The sequence below is a fragment of the Eretmochelys imbricata genome, chromosome 14 (assembly GCF_965152235.1).
Source record: "Eretmochelys imbricata isolate rEreImb1 chromosome 14, rEreImb1.hap1, whole genome shotgun sequence".
NCBI lineage: Eukaryota > Metazoa > Chordata > Testudines > Cheloniidae > Eretmochelys > Eretmochelys imbricata.
In genome coordinates this window covers 43,659,699-43,675,416 of record NC_135585.1, presented here as the reverse complement: position 1 = coordinate 43,675,416, position 15,718 = coordinate 43,659,699, and the positions used below count along the sequence as shown (strand labels likewise).

The window sequence follows — 15,718 nt, the reverse complement described above, 5'->3', positions numbered from 1 at the left end:
TTAAGATCTCTGAATTCCGTCTGGCCTTTGGGGAAATCTCAGTCCCAGGGCAGCATTCCTTCAGGCCTTAAGGCAATTAATCCATTACCTGGTATCTTAATCCTTCCCTGGAGTCGCTGCACAATGTGGCTGTAAATTGAATTTGCTGAGTTGCCTTCTCAGACACGGAAAGGCTGAAATAAGGACACCACCCAGCACAGAGTCATATGCTGAAAGCTGTTCAAAGGAGGTCAGTGCTGGCTAACATGAAGTGGGAAAACTGTTTGCTTCTTCTGTATGTTCCTGCAGTTTCTTGATAAAAATAGCACTTTCTTTCCAGGGAATTAACCAGCTGAGGTCTTTCATTGTTTGCTTGAGTCCCAGGATGTCCTGAGAAGGGCCCGGTGCTGCCCAGGATGGACACAGCGCGAGCATTAACCATCAAGATGGACGGTCAGGTTTTGAAGCATTTCTTCCTGTGGTAGAGAATTCAGCAGCTGGTGAATGGGGAGGGATTCACAACACGCAGCACGGGGCAAGCTTCCTCCATCTGCTGCCTGATTCCACCTTTCAGCCCTCACCACAGAATTGCACTTGCCAACACAGCACTGTTCAGCTGGAAAATGACTGACCAGCTCTAGTCTGGACCTAGACAGAGAGGAAATGAAGAATTAAGCCAATCACTGTGCTCATGTTTGCGTTCAGGATTGTCCAGCGAAGAGAAAACTGCCATTACGACAAAGTGAGGTTGTGTTTGGACAAGGAAAGATCCTGTTGGTCTGGCTGGCTGTCCAGTAGCTGAACTCCGTGCAGATGGGACTAGGTTGACACTGGATGGCTCATGCAGGGCGAGGTCAGTGCAGCCACCTCTGGGGTGTGGGCCGGGGGCTGTTTATAGAGGGACCCCTCAATCATTTGTAAAAAGTGAAGAGATGTGCGACATTGATGCAGGCAATCCCGAGGACTCCCCCACAATGCAGAGAGGAGGCAGTGGCTGTGAGCAGCGTGGGGGTTACTCAAGAGTGGGTCAGAGTGGGGTGGAGCTGCGGGGCAGCCATCGCTCCTCTTCAGCCAGTGGGAGGCAGATGCATCCGAACTGGTGGCAGAGATGGGATCCCAGCTGGGGGTTTGCTCCGGGCTGGGCACAGGCCGCCCAGGTGGGTCTGCACCCAGTGTCCCCTGCTGGCCCTCGGGCTCCCAGTTGGACGCCCAGGGTAGATTGGGGAGTGGGTGCGGGGATCCTGGAGGGGGCTCAGAGCCCGAAGATGGCAGGGCCAACGCTGCAGCCCAGCAGGGCGTTGGCGGCTTCCAGGCACTCGCTCAGCCAGGCCCCTGAAATGAGAGGGGAGCACTGGAGAGACACCAGCCCGGGGAACGAGGGGAGGGCCTGGGGGCAAAAGGAACAGAGCTCACAGCACGTGGGGGACTGGTGTGGGGGTTGGGAAGCTGGGAAGTAAAGGTGCTGGGGGGCAGGGCATGGAAACCCCGGAAGGGTGCTGGGATTGGGATGGGGAGAGGCTGGGGATGGGGGCTCTCGAGGGCTGGGCTGTGGGGCCCTGGGGGGCAGGAATCTCAGGAATGGGGACCCATGGGGCATAGGCTCTCAGGGCCCTGAAGGGGGCTGGGCTATAGGACATGGGGGGGAAGGCTCATGGCTCTGGGCCGTGAGGATGGAGGTTCCTGGGGCCCAGGCTCAGGGGCCCCATGGGGCAGGGACTCTCAGGGTCGAGACCTTGGACACTGTCCCTGCCCCCCACCCAGCAGGCCCCCTCTCACCTGCTCAGTCCTGCACCCAGACCACAGCCTTGGCCTCCAGCAGCTCGACTTGTCACGCTACCCCACGGCCCAGTCGTGCAGCCAGACCATGGCCAGCACCGTGGCCCAGATGCTGGGGGTCACGTCCTGTGGGGGGCAGGATAGAGACAGCCTGAGTCAGCACCCAGCCTGGCCCCCTCCCCTGACCTCCATCCCTCACCCAGCCCTCCCCCTTCCCTAGGGACCCCCTACTCCATCCCCCCACCCCGACTCGGAGGGTTCCTATAGCCCCCGCTCCAGCACCATGGACCCTCTACCCAGATGCCCAGTGCCATGTCCAGGGAGTAGAGAGATGGCCTGAGACAGGGCCCAACTTGGGCGTCTCCATCTGGCCCTGGGCCCCCTCGATCCAATGCTCCGACCCCATTAGGGGGTTCCCAGCCCCCCGATCTGGGCCCGTCTCGCCCACTGTGCTCCAGGTTCAGGGGTCCTTTAATCCAATCACCCTCAGACCCCCCCCCCCGAATGGGTCGCCCCCAATCTCATCTGGGAGCAGAGAACAGGCCCAATCAATGGCACCTGCCCCAGATCTCTCCCCTCTCCTCTGCACCCCCGTTCACCTCACTGGGTATCCTCCCCCTGGCGTCGGTCTCACTCACCCCCAGCACAGCAGCCAGCCAGGGGTCCAGGTTCCACAAGACGTCGGTATTTTGCAGAGACACCAGCCTCAGCAAGGGAGACTCCTCCGGTGCCCGCTCTGGGGAGAGACACAGGGAGATGGGGCTGGCACAGCGTTGTGGGTACAGAACAGCGACATGGCCTGTCCAGGCTGGGGGACAGCCAATAGCCTTAACTGTCACTCTCTGTGTGGCCTTAACTCTGTCCCTCTATGGTTGTCCTTAACCTGCTCTTCTGCACCCTTAACCCCATCACAGTCATCCTTAACTCCGCCCCTTCTTGCACCCATGGGATGACAATTAACTTTCAATCGGAGATGGGCACCCAACTCCCTGTGACTGTTCCTGCCCAGGCATTAATTCCACAACCCCACGGTGTTTCTCAAACATAGTCTGTCCCCGGGACTATCCCCCACTACAACCTGCGATACAGACCTATGGCCGGAGAGAGACACGAGAGTCTAAAGGGGTAGCGGGGGATGGGATGTTACAGAGTTTATATGATATTATAGCCATGCATGGGCCAGGGTTACGGGGCAGAGTTAAAGTTATCTGGGCTACAGTCACTTTGTATTTCCAGACTCTCCAAATGCAGGTTTTAAGGCAACTTTAAAATTTCTGCCTTTCGTGGGTTTCTTCGTTTATAAACCAGAAGGTGCGAATAAAGACTTTTGCCCTGAACTCGCCTGTACAAACCTCCAAGCTCAGACCCAGCTTCACAAGGTTTTTTTGCCTGGGAATTTCCCTCTGGCTTTATTTCAGAGAAAACTGCTCAGAGACATTCCTGTTACGAAAAACTATTGATCCCTGCCCCACACACACACCCTTAGCTCACTGACACAAACTCACACCCCAAATTCCACCTTCACAGAGTTTTTTGCCTGGGGGTTTCCTTATTTTTTTAGTCATTTTCTTTCGAGATAATTTGCTTCACAACACTAAAAAAAACAGCCAAGAATTCCCCCTCCCTCAGCGACACAAAGGTTTTTCACCCAGGAATTTCCTTCGTTTTCTATGTCGTTTTTAAAGACTTGCACAGCTCCGTGACCTTCAGGGCACATGGGTCTCTAACCCGATGAAGCGTCACCCTGGCGTTTGCCCACCCCCGGAGTCCTGACTCCCAGCCCCCTTCACCGTTCTGGGGTGCCGTCTCCGGTGGGGCCCCCTGATTGCAGGACTGTCTGCCCTTGTGTTGGGCCCCCCCGGCTGAGCTTTGGGAGGCCACGGAGCCAGGACAGGCGCTTGCGAGGGAGGAGATGGCCGGCGCTGGACTTTGGGAGCTGCAGGCATGCGGGGCAGAGGTACTCACGTGCCGCAGCCAAGTCACGGGACAAGCGCCCGAAGACGCTGCGCTGGTTCGGTTCATCCAGGAGCACTCCGCTCGCCGGCCGCTCGCAGATGGGGTCTATGAGACCCAGTCTATCACCTCCATATAGTCCATGATGAAATCGAAATTTAGCGAGTAGATGGACAGACACAGAGACAGACGGACACAAAAACAGACCCAGAGAAGCAAAGGGAGGGAAGAGAATTCCGTCCCCCCCCAGACACTTAGAGCCAACGCACCGCTGGGACCCTTCCTCCATACCCCCCAGCCCCTTTCCCCGAGCTGGGACCCCCCCACACCCAGCCCCATCCTCCTCTCCCCGCAGCTCCATCACAGCCAGGATCTCCCAGCTCTTGCCCCTTCCCCCCTGGCTGTGACCCCCAGATCCAGTCCCCACAGCCCCATTCTTCTCCCCCCAGCCAGGACGCTTCCTCCAGTTCCAGGGGATGCAGGGATGGGTGCTGCACTCCATGGATGAGGGCACAATGCTGGGGGGCGAGAGGCCCCTACTAGCCAGGTCTGCTCATGACAGCAATGTGCCCACCCCTCCTGTCCCTGCATCTGCCCGGGTCGGTCTGTCTGTCTGACTGGGTCTGTTTCTCTCTCTGTGTCTCTCCGTCCTGTCCCCGTCTGGGTCTGTCGGCTGATTCTCAGTCTCTGTCCCTGTCTGACTCTGGGTCTCCGCATGCCTGTCTACTTGTGTCTGTCTGTCTGGCACAGACCCCTCTCTTCCGGCTGGGGTGGGGGGCGGTGCTACTCCCCGTCTCACCATGCTAGTGCCCCTGCTCTCCCCATGCCCCGGAGGTATGGGGATTGGGGTCGCCGTCACCCTGGAGCAGGGAGGGGGCAGCACAGCCCCCGGGAGTCAGGGGGGCAGGGAGAGGGGCAAAGGGACATTACCCCATAAACATGATGCCCCCTGCATGCCCCTTCTGGGTCCCCCCCTCTTACACTGGGATCCCCCTGTGCTGGGATCCCTCCCTGGCGCCAGGTTCCCCCCACCTCCCCATACCGCCCCCAGTGCAAGGTTCCCCCTCCCACCCGAGTTCCCCCCACATGCTGAGTCCTCCCCTGGCGCCAGGAGCCCCAGCTGCTTTGGGGGTTACCTGCCAGCGGGACATCCCACCTCACCAGCTGCCCCCGCTCCATGTCCACCCCCACGTAGGCCGTGAGGGAGCAGACGATCCCCGAGCTCAGGCTGGCCTCCAGTGCCCGGCGCGCGTCCCCCTCCGACCCCGCGCCCACGGCCCGCTCCAGCTCCAGCAGCAGCGACTTGGCGGCCAGCCGATGAACGGGCAGCCTGTGCCAGGGAGAGAGATTCACAGGGTCAGCCCTGGACACCTGGGTTCTAGCCGCTACGGAGAGGGGAGCAGGGTCTAGTGGGATGGAGGTGGGTGGGTGCCAGGACTCCTGGGTTCTATCCTGGCCCCGGGAAGGGAGTGGGGTCTAGTGGTCACAGAAGGGGGGCTGGTCCCATCCTGTCTCTGTTCTGCTGGGGTGAGGACGTGGGGGGGCAGGACCCAGCTGCCTCAGGTGGGGGATGGGAGCCAGGGGAGCATTGCTGTCACCTGTCTCCATCCTGTGGCTGCAGGGAGAACTGCGACGTCTTCTAGTAGGTCTGGTCCTGGATGTGATACTGCAGGGTGATGCCCCCCATGGGAATGTCTGGGGGCTGTGGGGAAAGAAAGGTGGTCAGAGGTAGAATGCAAGGGGGGAGAAGATGCCCTGGGACCCCTCAGACCCAGCTTACAGAACAAAGGGGGCAAATACACCCAATGAACACCACTTGGGGGGCTGGCTTAGTAAGCCCAATGGCCGTCATTAGGGTCCAGAGATAACAATCCCCATTGAGCTCAATGGGGCTGGGGCAGCTCAGAGACTTCCAGCCCAGTGGCTATCATTAGAGATCAGAGTTATCGATCCCCACCGAGGTCTCGTCTACACTACATACCTTGGTAGAACTACATCGCTCAGGGGCATGAAAAATCCACACCCATGAGTGGCGTAGTTACACGGACCTTAGCCCCCTGTGCAGACGGTGCTACGTTGGCAAGAAAGCTTCTCCCGTCGGCTTAGAGCGTCTTCACCAGATGTGCTACAGCGGTGCAGCTGCACCGATGAAAACTTATAGTGTAGACCTGCCCTGAGATCAAAGCAGCCAGGCTGGTACAGAGACCTGCCGCCCAATGGCCATCATTAGGGGTCAGATTTAACAATTCCAACACAGATCAATGGGGCTGCGGTAACACAGAGATCCCTGGCCCAATGGCCATCGTTAGGGGTCAGAGTGAACTCTCCCCATTCAGAACAATGGGGCTGGGGTAGCTCGGGGAGCTCCAGCCAATGGCCATCATTAGAGGCCAGAGTTATCGCCCAGGAGGGGACTGTGGGGCTCCTGCCTCAGTCACTGACCCCGAGCCCTGGGGGCACCCCAGTTCGGGGGACCTCGCTCTCCCACCTGGGGCTGCCCGCGGAGCTGGGCGTAGACAAGGCACCGCTGCCCAGCAAAGATCACCTCGGGGTCCCAGTGCAGCAGCTCCGCCTGGATCCCAGGGGGCAGATCCCAGCTCAGTGAGATCCCGGTCACTGCCAGCTGCAGGGCCCACTTCAGAGACTGCGGCACCTGGCGGGGAACCGGCACACACATGGTGGGCCAGGACACCTGGGTCCTGTCACCAGCTCTGGAGGGGAGTGGGGTCTAGTAGGCTAGAGTGGGGGAGCTGGGAGCCAGGATTGCTGGGTTCTCACCTTGGGCTGCATGCGGTCCTGTCCGGTGATGAACTTGGTGCTGCCCCCGACTGCCCGAACAATGTCTTTGATCAGAGCCGTGGAGGCTCTGTCCCCAATGCCGAAGGAGAAGCACCTGGGGGGGGGGGGGGGGGGCAGAGACCGGAGGGGGAGGGGCAGAGCTGGTGGGGCCCATCCAGTGCTGGGTGGGGGCAGGGCAGTTGGAGGGGGGCCAGTAGGGCTGGCTGGACTGGGGGGGGGCTACCCATGCTCGTGGGGCTGGGAGGCAGGGTGAGGCAAAGGGTTGGGCAGATGTTGGGCACTATGGTGGTGGGGGTCCACATGATGGCAATGCTAATGGGGGCAGGGCTGGGGGGGGGTTAGGCACCCCCAGTTACCTGTGGGTCCTCTGCGATTATGTCCTGGGTGTTCTCTACCTCCCCATCCGTAAACACGAACAGCTGAGGGAGGGAGAGACGCTGTCAGAGCCAGGGACCCCAACCCCCTCAGAGACACCCCCTCCCTGTTGGGAACGGGAGCAGCCCCATGGAGAGTCTGCCCCACTGACCCTCCCAGAGACCCCCAGCCCCATCCCTCCCCTCCCAGAGATCTCCCCTGAGGAGCTGACAGACGGGGACTGCTGACCTCCCCCATCTCTGTGACCCCCAACTCCGAGGCATGACCCCAAACCATCACCTGTTCACCGGCCCCTGGAGACAAGAACCCACCGACTGCTGTGGCCACTTTTCCAGGAGCTCCCTCCTGACCCCCCACCAGTGACTTCCCTGCCCCTCCCGGCTGTAGGGCACCCCCCAGAGCTGGGCACAGCACAAAGCGCTGCCCCTCCCAGCTCTATACAGAGGTACCTCCCCCCCCGGGTTGCTATGTGCCACGCCCTGCTCACACCCCCAGGGGCAGTGGCCCCCATCTGGCCCAGAGCCCCAGGCCCACTCCGAGCAACCCCTTGGCCCCGCTCGGCTGCCCCCCACGGCCCCCAGCCCCTCTCCGATCCCCTCTCCCAGGGTCTCCCCCTTGAACAGCCTCTGAGGGGAGTGTTGGGGGGGGGGGGAAGCTGGGCAAAGAGGGGTCTGTAATGGTGTATGGCCCACAGCGACAGCTGGGAGCAAACACCCCATGGGCGGCAGCGGGGCACTGGGAGTGGGGGGGCGCTCAGAGTTATTGCAGAGAATCCTTCCCAGGGGGCTGGCAGGGGGGGGTCGTGCCCCCATCCTCCGGGCAAGCTGACCCCCACGTTTGGGGTGGGGAAGGGATTTTCCCCTGGCTCAGACTGGCAGAGACCCGAGGGGGTTGGTCTCCCTCGGCAGCCTGGGGCACTCACTGGTTTGAACCGGAGCAACTGGGGGAGTCGCTGTGATCTGAAGCCTGTAACTCAGGGTTTGGGGGTGCCGGTGACTCAGCCTGAGGGGTGGGGCTGTCCCCGGGGGGAGCGAGGAGCTGGGGCCTGATGAGATGGTCAGGACGGTCCCTTCTGTCCTGAAAGTCTGTGAGTCTGTCCCCGCAGGCCCGCATCCCTCTCTGCGACCCCCCACATCACCCCTCGGCCCCACAATCACTCTCCAGGCCCGCCCCAGGATGCCCCTCCGGCTGGCCCCGGTGCCCCAGCACCTGGCGTGGGTGCCCGTCCCGGCAGGGGCTGCGGTAAACGGCTCGTAGCGGCTCCAAGATCTCGGTGCCCCCCAGGTTAGCCTGGAGCAGCTGGAGGCGTTGCAGGGACTCGGCCTTGGTCTGCTGGGTATTCTCCACGCTCTGCCTGCGGGGGGCGCCGACAGGTCTGGGGCTGGGACAGCCGGAGCCAGGGACACCCTGCCCCCAGCCAGCCCTGCCCCCTCACCCACCGACACCCCTGTCCCCCAACCAGCCCTGCCCCCAACCCACCGACACCCCTGTCTCCCAACCAGCCCTGCCCCCAACAAACAGACATGCCCTGACCCCCAACCCACAGACACACCCTGCCCCCTAACCAGCCCTGCCCCCTCACCCACCGACACCCCTGTCCCCCAACCAGCCCTGCCCCCTCACCCACCGACACCCCTGTCCCCCAACCAGCCCTGCCCCCTCACCCACCGACACCCCTGTCCCCCAACCAGCCCTGCCCCCAACCCACCGACACCCCTGTCCCCCAACCAGCCCTGCCCCCAACCCACCGACACCCCTGTCCCCCAACCAGCCCTGCCCCCAACCCACCGACACCCCTGTCCCCCAACCAGCCCTGCCCCCAACAAACAGACATGCCCTGACCCCCAACCCACAGACACACCCTGCCCCCTAACCAGCCCTGCCCCCTCACCCACCGACACCCCTGTCCCCCAACCAGCCCTGCCCCCTCACCCACCGACACCCCTGTCCCCCAACCAGCCCTGCCCCCTCACCCACCGACACCCCTGTCCCCCAACCAGCCCTGCCCCCAACAAACAGACATGCCCTGACCCCCAACCCACAGACACACCCTGCCCCCTAACCAGCCCTGCCCCCTCACCCACCGACACCCCTGTCCCCTAACCAGCCCTGCCCCCTAACCCACCGACACCCCTGTCCCCTAACCAGCCCTGCCCCCAACAGACATGCCCTGACCCGCAACCCATTGACACCCCCTAATCAGCCCTGCCCCAAGCCCCAGACACCCCCTGCCCCCTAACCAGCCCTTCCCCCAACAGACAGACATGCCCTGCCCCCTAACCAGCCCTGTCCCCAACCCACCGACACCCCCTGCCCCCAACAAACAGACATGCCCTGACCCCAACCCACAGACACACCCTGCCCCCTAACTAAGAGACACCCTCTGTCCGCTAACCAGCCTTGCCCCCTAACCCAGACAGCCCCCTCCCTGCCCTTCGGACTCACGGGTAGAAGGATTCGAACTCAGACCCAAAGCCATAGATGTTGAAATAACAGCCCAGGGGCAAACTCTTCAACAGGAGGACCAGGGTCTCCTGGGGACAGACAGACGGATGGAGAGTCAGCCCCACGGGCCCAGCCAGCCTGGGCTGCTCCCCCGGCACGGCCCCACGGGCCCATCTAGCGCGTCCCTTGGTGCTGTTGATGCGCTGGCGGGACAGGTCTCTGCGTCCATGGGGCAGGCCGTGCTGCCGGAGCGGCCCAGCAGGAGGACGAACTCCCCGGCTGGCTCTGGGCCGGCACCACCTCGGGCACTCTGGGCAGCAGGGTCATCATCACGGCCGGGTCGCCCATCGGGAGCCTGCGGGGAGATGGGGGCCAGCCCCCAAACAGGGTGGGCATGGGGTCGAAACGCTGTGAGCCACCCCCTCAGAGCCCCATGACTGTCCCCAGAGACCCACCCCCACTGCTCTGTCCCTCCCCACCCCCTCTCCCCTTAAATCCCCCCCACCCCCGTACCCAGCCCCCCAGTGCCTGCTCTCCCATCCCCAGTTCTCCCCCATGCCTCCCAAACCTGCAGTGCTCCCCAGTGCCCGCCTGCTCCCAGACACCCCGTCCTGCCAACGCCAGCTCTGCCAAGATTTCCCGCTCCTGTCCCCCCACCCTCGCCTGCCTCCAGATTCCCCCAGCACCCACCTACAGCAGCCCTAGGACTCCCCATTCCCCCATCATCCCCCTCATTGCACCATGCCCCCCCCGATCCTATGTCACCGCTCAGCACCTACCTCACCCTCCCCAGATTCCCACCCTATGGATCCCCCTCTGCGCCCCCGCCCAGGGGTAGTAGGGTTCAGGATCCCCTCCCGCACCTGGCTCGGCTCCGGGCAGCCCGGCCTCCAGCACCGCGCTGGGTTTGGGTGGCTCCGTGTAATACACCAGCAGCTCCAACTCCCTGTCCCACGGGGGGGCCTGGGCCAGCGACACCTGGGGGCGACAGACACACAGTCACCTCCACACGGTTCCGGGGGGGGCAGGGTCCCGCTGGCTCTCGCGCCCGGCTCGGCACCCCCCAATGGAGACGGGGTGAGGGGCAGACCCTGGGAACGCTGGCTGGGCCCCCCGGGTTAGGTGGAGAAAAGAGAAGGAAAAACAACCCCAAAGGCCAACGTGGGAACTTGGCTTTTCCTGGTGAAAAATTGCAAAAGTTTGACATTTTGGGGGAGTCTAAATCTTTCCAATTTGGGGGTGACATTTTCCTGGTCCCCCCACCTCCATTTACTTCCATTGAGAAACAAGGAGAGGGAAAATCCCAGACACTAAAGACTTACAGAGCCCAGCGACTGCCAGGGATTTCATCCCCAAACTGGCAGATTTCTGGGAAATTCCCCAGATCCGTTGCTGTCACTCGATCCCCCACCCCCTCAATCACCCAAAGAGTCTGGCCCATGCTCCCCCTTTCGGGACCCACCCCGCCCTACACCACATCTCTCACCCCCGGGACCTTCCCCCCACCCACAGCCCCGTTCCCTGGAACCCACCCCTCAGCCCAGAACCCTCCCCCTGCCCCACCCCCAGCACCCTCCTCCCAGCAGGGATGGCTGGGACCCAGGTGTCCAGGTGAGCCCTTACCTGGGCAGTGGTTAGGTTCCCGGCTGTATAGCTCAGGGGGGTGAGGGGGCAGTTGGAGAGCACGTGGTCGATGCCGTGGGGCGACTGCAGCATGGCGCTTCGGCTCAGGGTGTAGGGCAGCTCCCCCGGAGGACCCGTGGGACCTCCTGGGTGATGTTCTCCCCATCCCACCCTGCAGAGAGAGACACAGGGGTGAGGGCCAGGGGGCTGGGAGAGTGGGGGGAAGATGGGGGGTATGAGTTATTGGGGGGGTATTGGGCTTGGATATCAGGGGATTTTGGGATGGCTGGGGTGGGTCATATACCCTGGGGCGGGGACTGCAGACCCTGGGGGGGTGGGGCACACTTACCTCAGGGAAGACAGTAGTGGCCTATGGGGCATTATGGGGGCTATATGGGTCTTTCACTGTGGGGTACGTAGAAGGGGCTATGGAGGTTTCAGGGGGTACAGGCTGCGGGGTCACTCACAGTGGGGTGTGTAGCTGGGGTTCTGGGGGCTACGTGGTACAGGGAGCTATGCGGGATCTAGGGCACCTAAAGGTCTGGTCTCAACATGGGGTATGTAAAAGGGGTGCAGCATGGCTGGAAGCACGCAGCTGGGGTACAGGGGAGTATGGGGGGATCTGTGGGTCTCACCATGGGGCATGTGCGGGGTGGGCGGGGGTCTGTTGGTGTCACAGTGATGGGGGTAGGGGATCTGTGGGTCTCACCGGAGGGCACGGAGTGGGGACAGGGGGATCTGTGGGTCTCACAGTGGGGCATGTAGCAGAGGCGCAGGGGGATCTGTGGGTCTCACTGTGGGGCGTGTAGCGAGGGTGTAGCATGGTCGGTAGCACGTAGCGGGTGGCCCCGTCCCCGTACAGCTCCTGTGCCTGCCAGGAGAGACAAGGTCACCCCGAGATCCCTGTCCCCCAAGATCCCCTGCCCCCCCCAACCAGCACATCCCTGTACAGCTCATGCACCCGCTGGGAGAGATGGGGTCATCCCGAGATCCCTTCAGCCCGGTCCCCTCCTCTCTCCCCCCCGGGACCCTTGCCCCCAGCACCTACCTCTTCTCCTGGAGCTGGGCCTGGATCCAGGCCCCCTGCAGCCAGGCCTGGAAGGCGTCGACAGCCGCCTCGGCATCCACGGGGAATTTGAACACAGACTCCACGGGCCCCGGCTCCTCGTTCCTGCAGAGCAACTGGCAGCCCATGTCCGCCACAAAGCCTCGGATCAACACCGACACCGAGCTGCAGTGCAGGGGCACTGGGGGGAGGGGGACATCAGCCACAGGCCCCCCACGGGCACCGGGGGGGAGGAGCCACGTCAGCCATGGGGCAACCCTCCCCCGCAGCCCTGACTCACCCGGCTCCTTGGAGCTGGTCAGGAGGCCGCAACTCATCATCTCGGCTCTGGGGTCGGGGATCTGTGTGAGGGGAAGGTTGGGGGGTGAGATACGGGGTTCCCATGGAATCTGATGGGCACAGGGTGCCCTGACACCCCCCCCACACACACACACACACTCGGCGATGGCTCTGAGACCCCAGCCCCACCCCTCTGCTCAGCCAGGTCCTGTGGCAGGGAGTCCCACAGGCCCAAGCTCCTAAGATCAGAGTCACGGCTCTGCCGCAACTGCGCCAGCCCCCCGCAGGGAGGGGCAGGCAGGGACTGGGGTACAGCTGGCAGTTGGGGGATGGAGAGAGAAACATAGGGGGGTGTATGGGGATGGATGGACAGATGGAAGGAAGGAGAGGTGCAGGGGTCAGACAGACAGACGGAATGAAGGGGGATGGGGGACTCGTGCGTTAGAATGAGGGAGCTGGGAGCCAGGACTGCTGGGTTTTATCCCCAGCCCCTGGGGGGGCCCCTGGAACAGCGACAGGGGTTGCAGGGGACCCGGCTCGGTCACTGGGGGGTTGTTAACCCGGCTAGGCCTTTCTCCCCACTGTCGCCCTGCAGAGAAGCAGAGGTTTGTGGAGCAGGCTCCAGCTCCTGGCCATTCTTGGCAGGGACACGGCCCTGCTATTTACTCAGCTTTCACCCCAGGCTGGAGCAGTCGCCATAGACCCCCCGCCCCAACGGGGGTGAAATCCAGCCCTTGGCCATGCCCAGGGGCTCCCGGCGTTCTTGCTCCACGCCCCCGAGCCGTTTGGCCTGGGCCTTGGATTTGCTGCCTTACGATGGGGTTAGAGGACGGCAGCCGGTTGATTTCTCCCGCAGCAGAAATCTGGCTCTGAGGCGTGCAGGGAGTCTCCGCGGAGGAGCGGGGAGCTGAGGGTGGGATGGGGGCGAGGAACGCCAGAGCTGCCGTGAGCGAGAGGGGCTCCCAACCCCACTCTCCGAGCCTCGTTTCTGCTCGCCACCACTCCAGCCCCCTGGAGAATTCCCAGCTGGAAGGTGGGACGGGGAGACTGGGATCACCTGGGGGGGTCGGGGGGGGGGGAACGTAGGCAGATTTCTAGACAAACCTCCCGCCCGGCTTCACACATGGCCCAGGATGGAGAATCCACCCGAGCCCCCGGGGGGTTGGGCCAGCAGCTAATTCCCCCCCTCCCCGCCAGACAGGTGAGCCTCCCTCCTCGCCTGAATTCATCTGCCTGCAACTCCCAGCCACAGGACAGGCCACGTTCCCCCCGCAGGTATTTACCGCCTCTCTGGGCTGCGCTCCCTAGGCTGGGAAAGGGCTGAGGCCAGGGCAGGGCTCCAGCGGGGCGCGGGGGCGGGTCGGTTGGTCCCGGCACTGAACTCTGATGCCTAATTCCCCGCCCGGAGGAAGGGAGTCGGCGTGAAACTTCGGCCGATTCACAGGCGGCGGCTCCTGCTGCAGCAGCTGCTTCTTGGGGTGCGGCGGAGCCGCAGGGCGGGGTGGGCGGGGGTGGGGAGCTCCGACCCCTCACGGGACCCAGCGGACCCCAGGAGCCTGTGGGGAGCAGGTCAGGGCCGGTGCCCCCCGGTGCAAAAGGGGAGGGCTGAGATTTGTGTCGTCACACCGGCCGGGCGCCACGGGGATGGCCCCTGGGAAACCCACGCAGGGAGAAGCGCGGAAAGGGAGGGTGGATCGGGGCGGGGGGCGGAGCAGAAACATTTCGGGGTCACCTCCCTCCAAACACCCCCAAACCCGCCCGGCACGCAGGGCCCCGCAGCCAGGGCGGGGAGACTCTGCAGGGGCGAAGCCCTGAGTCGGGGGATGGGCCCAGACCAGGGGGTGGGGGGCCCTGGACACGGAGGGGAAGGGGGGGCTGGGGCCAGGGGGGCCAGGCCCCCCAGAGGAGGGGGCTGGACTGGGGCCCGATCCGCACCCCCGGTACCTTCTCGCTCGGTCTCTGAGCAGCGAAGCCCTGAGCCAGGCTGGGAGGGAGAGTGTCCCCACGAGCCCCGCCCCCCGCCAGGGAGCGTCTGCAAACACCTCACCCCCCACCCAACCCAGCCAGGGAGCGTCTGCAAACGCCTCACCCCCCCACCCAACCCAGCCAGGGAGCGTCTGCCAGCTCCCCGTCCCCAGCTTCTATAACCCAGGGACCGTCTGCACAGTTCAACGCCCCCCCAGCCGGGAGCCAGGGACTGTCTGCAAACTCTTCGCTCCACACATCCTGCCATGTCCCCCCATTGAACTGGGGCTGGGGAGAGGGGGTCTCCAAACTGCCCCTTGCTCCTTCCTGCCTCTTTATGGTGCAAAAAGCGGGGAGGATTGTGGATGCAAATGTTTCAACTCCAAGATACCCCTTTCCCATCAGGGTATTCACCCCACACTCTCCATCCAGGGGGCAGTGGTGGAAACGGGGGAGAACCCATCAGTCGACCCTCACACCGGTCTCTCAGTAGTGAGAAGGCATCCAAGAGCATGAGGAAGCTCTGCGGCATGTGGGGAAGGGAGTGGGGAGTTTTTCCACCCACTGCGTTTCCTCTGGGGTCTTTGCAGAGCCTTCTTTTAATGTCCCGCTGGATGGTGCTGGATCTGCCCCCCCAGCCCTGAGTCCTCTGTGGGTGGGAGCCCAGAGCTGGGGCAGAGAGAGCCCCCCCCCTCCACACACAGCCCCATACCCATGGGTCTCTGGCCTGGGGGGACTCATTGTAATGGGGAGGTAGGAGGTCAGTCTCCATGGCCCCTCCAGACCTCGCTCTCTCTGCTGAGGCTGCCAATGAGGTAGTGCCCAGGGGGATGGGGGCATCTTCTCCCCTACGGCCTGAGCTGGGACCCACCAAATGGACCCCACAAGCAGGCATCAGCTGGGGTCGCTCTTTCACCCCCACGGAAGTGGCTCTGGACCGTAGCTGCTTCTGGGGTAGGTTCATAGGAGGCACCTGTGAACGGGGCAGCCTGACCCACCCAGGGGATGACACAGGGGGCACCCAGGGATCCCCCCTTCCTTGCAGTTCCAAACATCACAGTGTGAGAGGAGGGGGATCCCCACCCCCCACTCCCTGATACCCCCTCACCCTCGCTGCGAGTCTCTCAGCAAGGAGAGAAGAGGTTGTTACCTGCGGGGGACTCCGGCCTGGGGAGAATCTGGAGAGAGAAGGGAAGAGAAGAGAAGGGGTGAGAGCTCCAGGGAGGGGATGGGGGTGCAGAGGGATGGAGGGATGCTGGACGGGGGGATCTCCAGACAGAGAGACAGAGGGATGCGGGCCGAGGGAGGTCACTTACCCAGCACAAGCAGAAGGAGAGTTCGTGCCATCCTGAGCTGGTTGCTCTGGGGTGGGAGCTGGGTTCTCAGCTCAGCCACCGCCCCGTCTGGATGCAGGGAGGGGGACGGGCCCTTCCCCTCTGATGGAGGCAGAGGAAGTCA

General features: G+C 63.2%; 1 pseudogene; it reads right to left on the bottom strand.

Annotated features, from left to right (window-relative positions):
- Positions 1–1,231: 1,231 nt before the first annotated feature.
- Positions 1,232–14,792, bottom strand: LOC144274099 (von Willebrand factor A domain-containing protein 5A-like; annotated as a pseudogene).
- Positions 14,793–15,718: the final 926 nt, after the last annotated feature.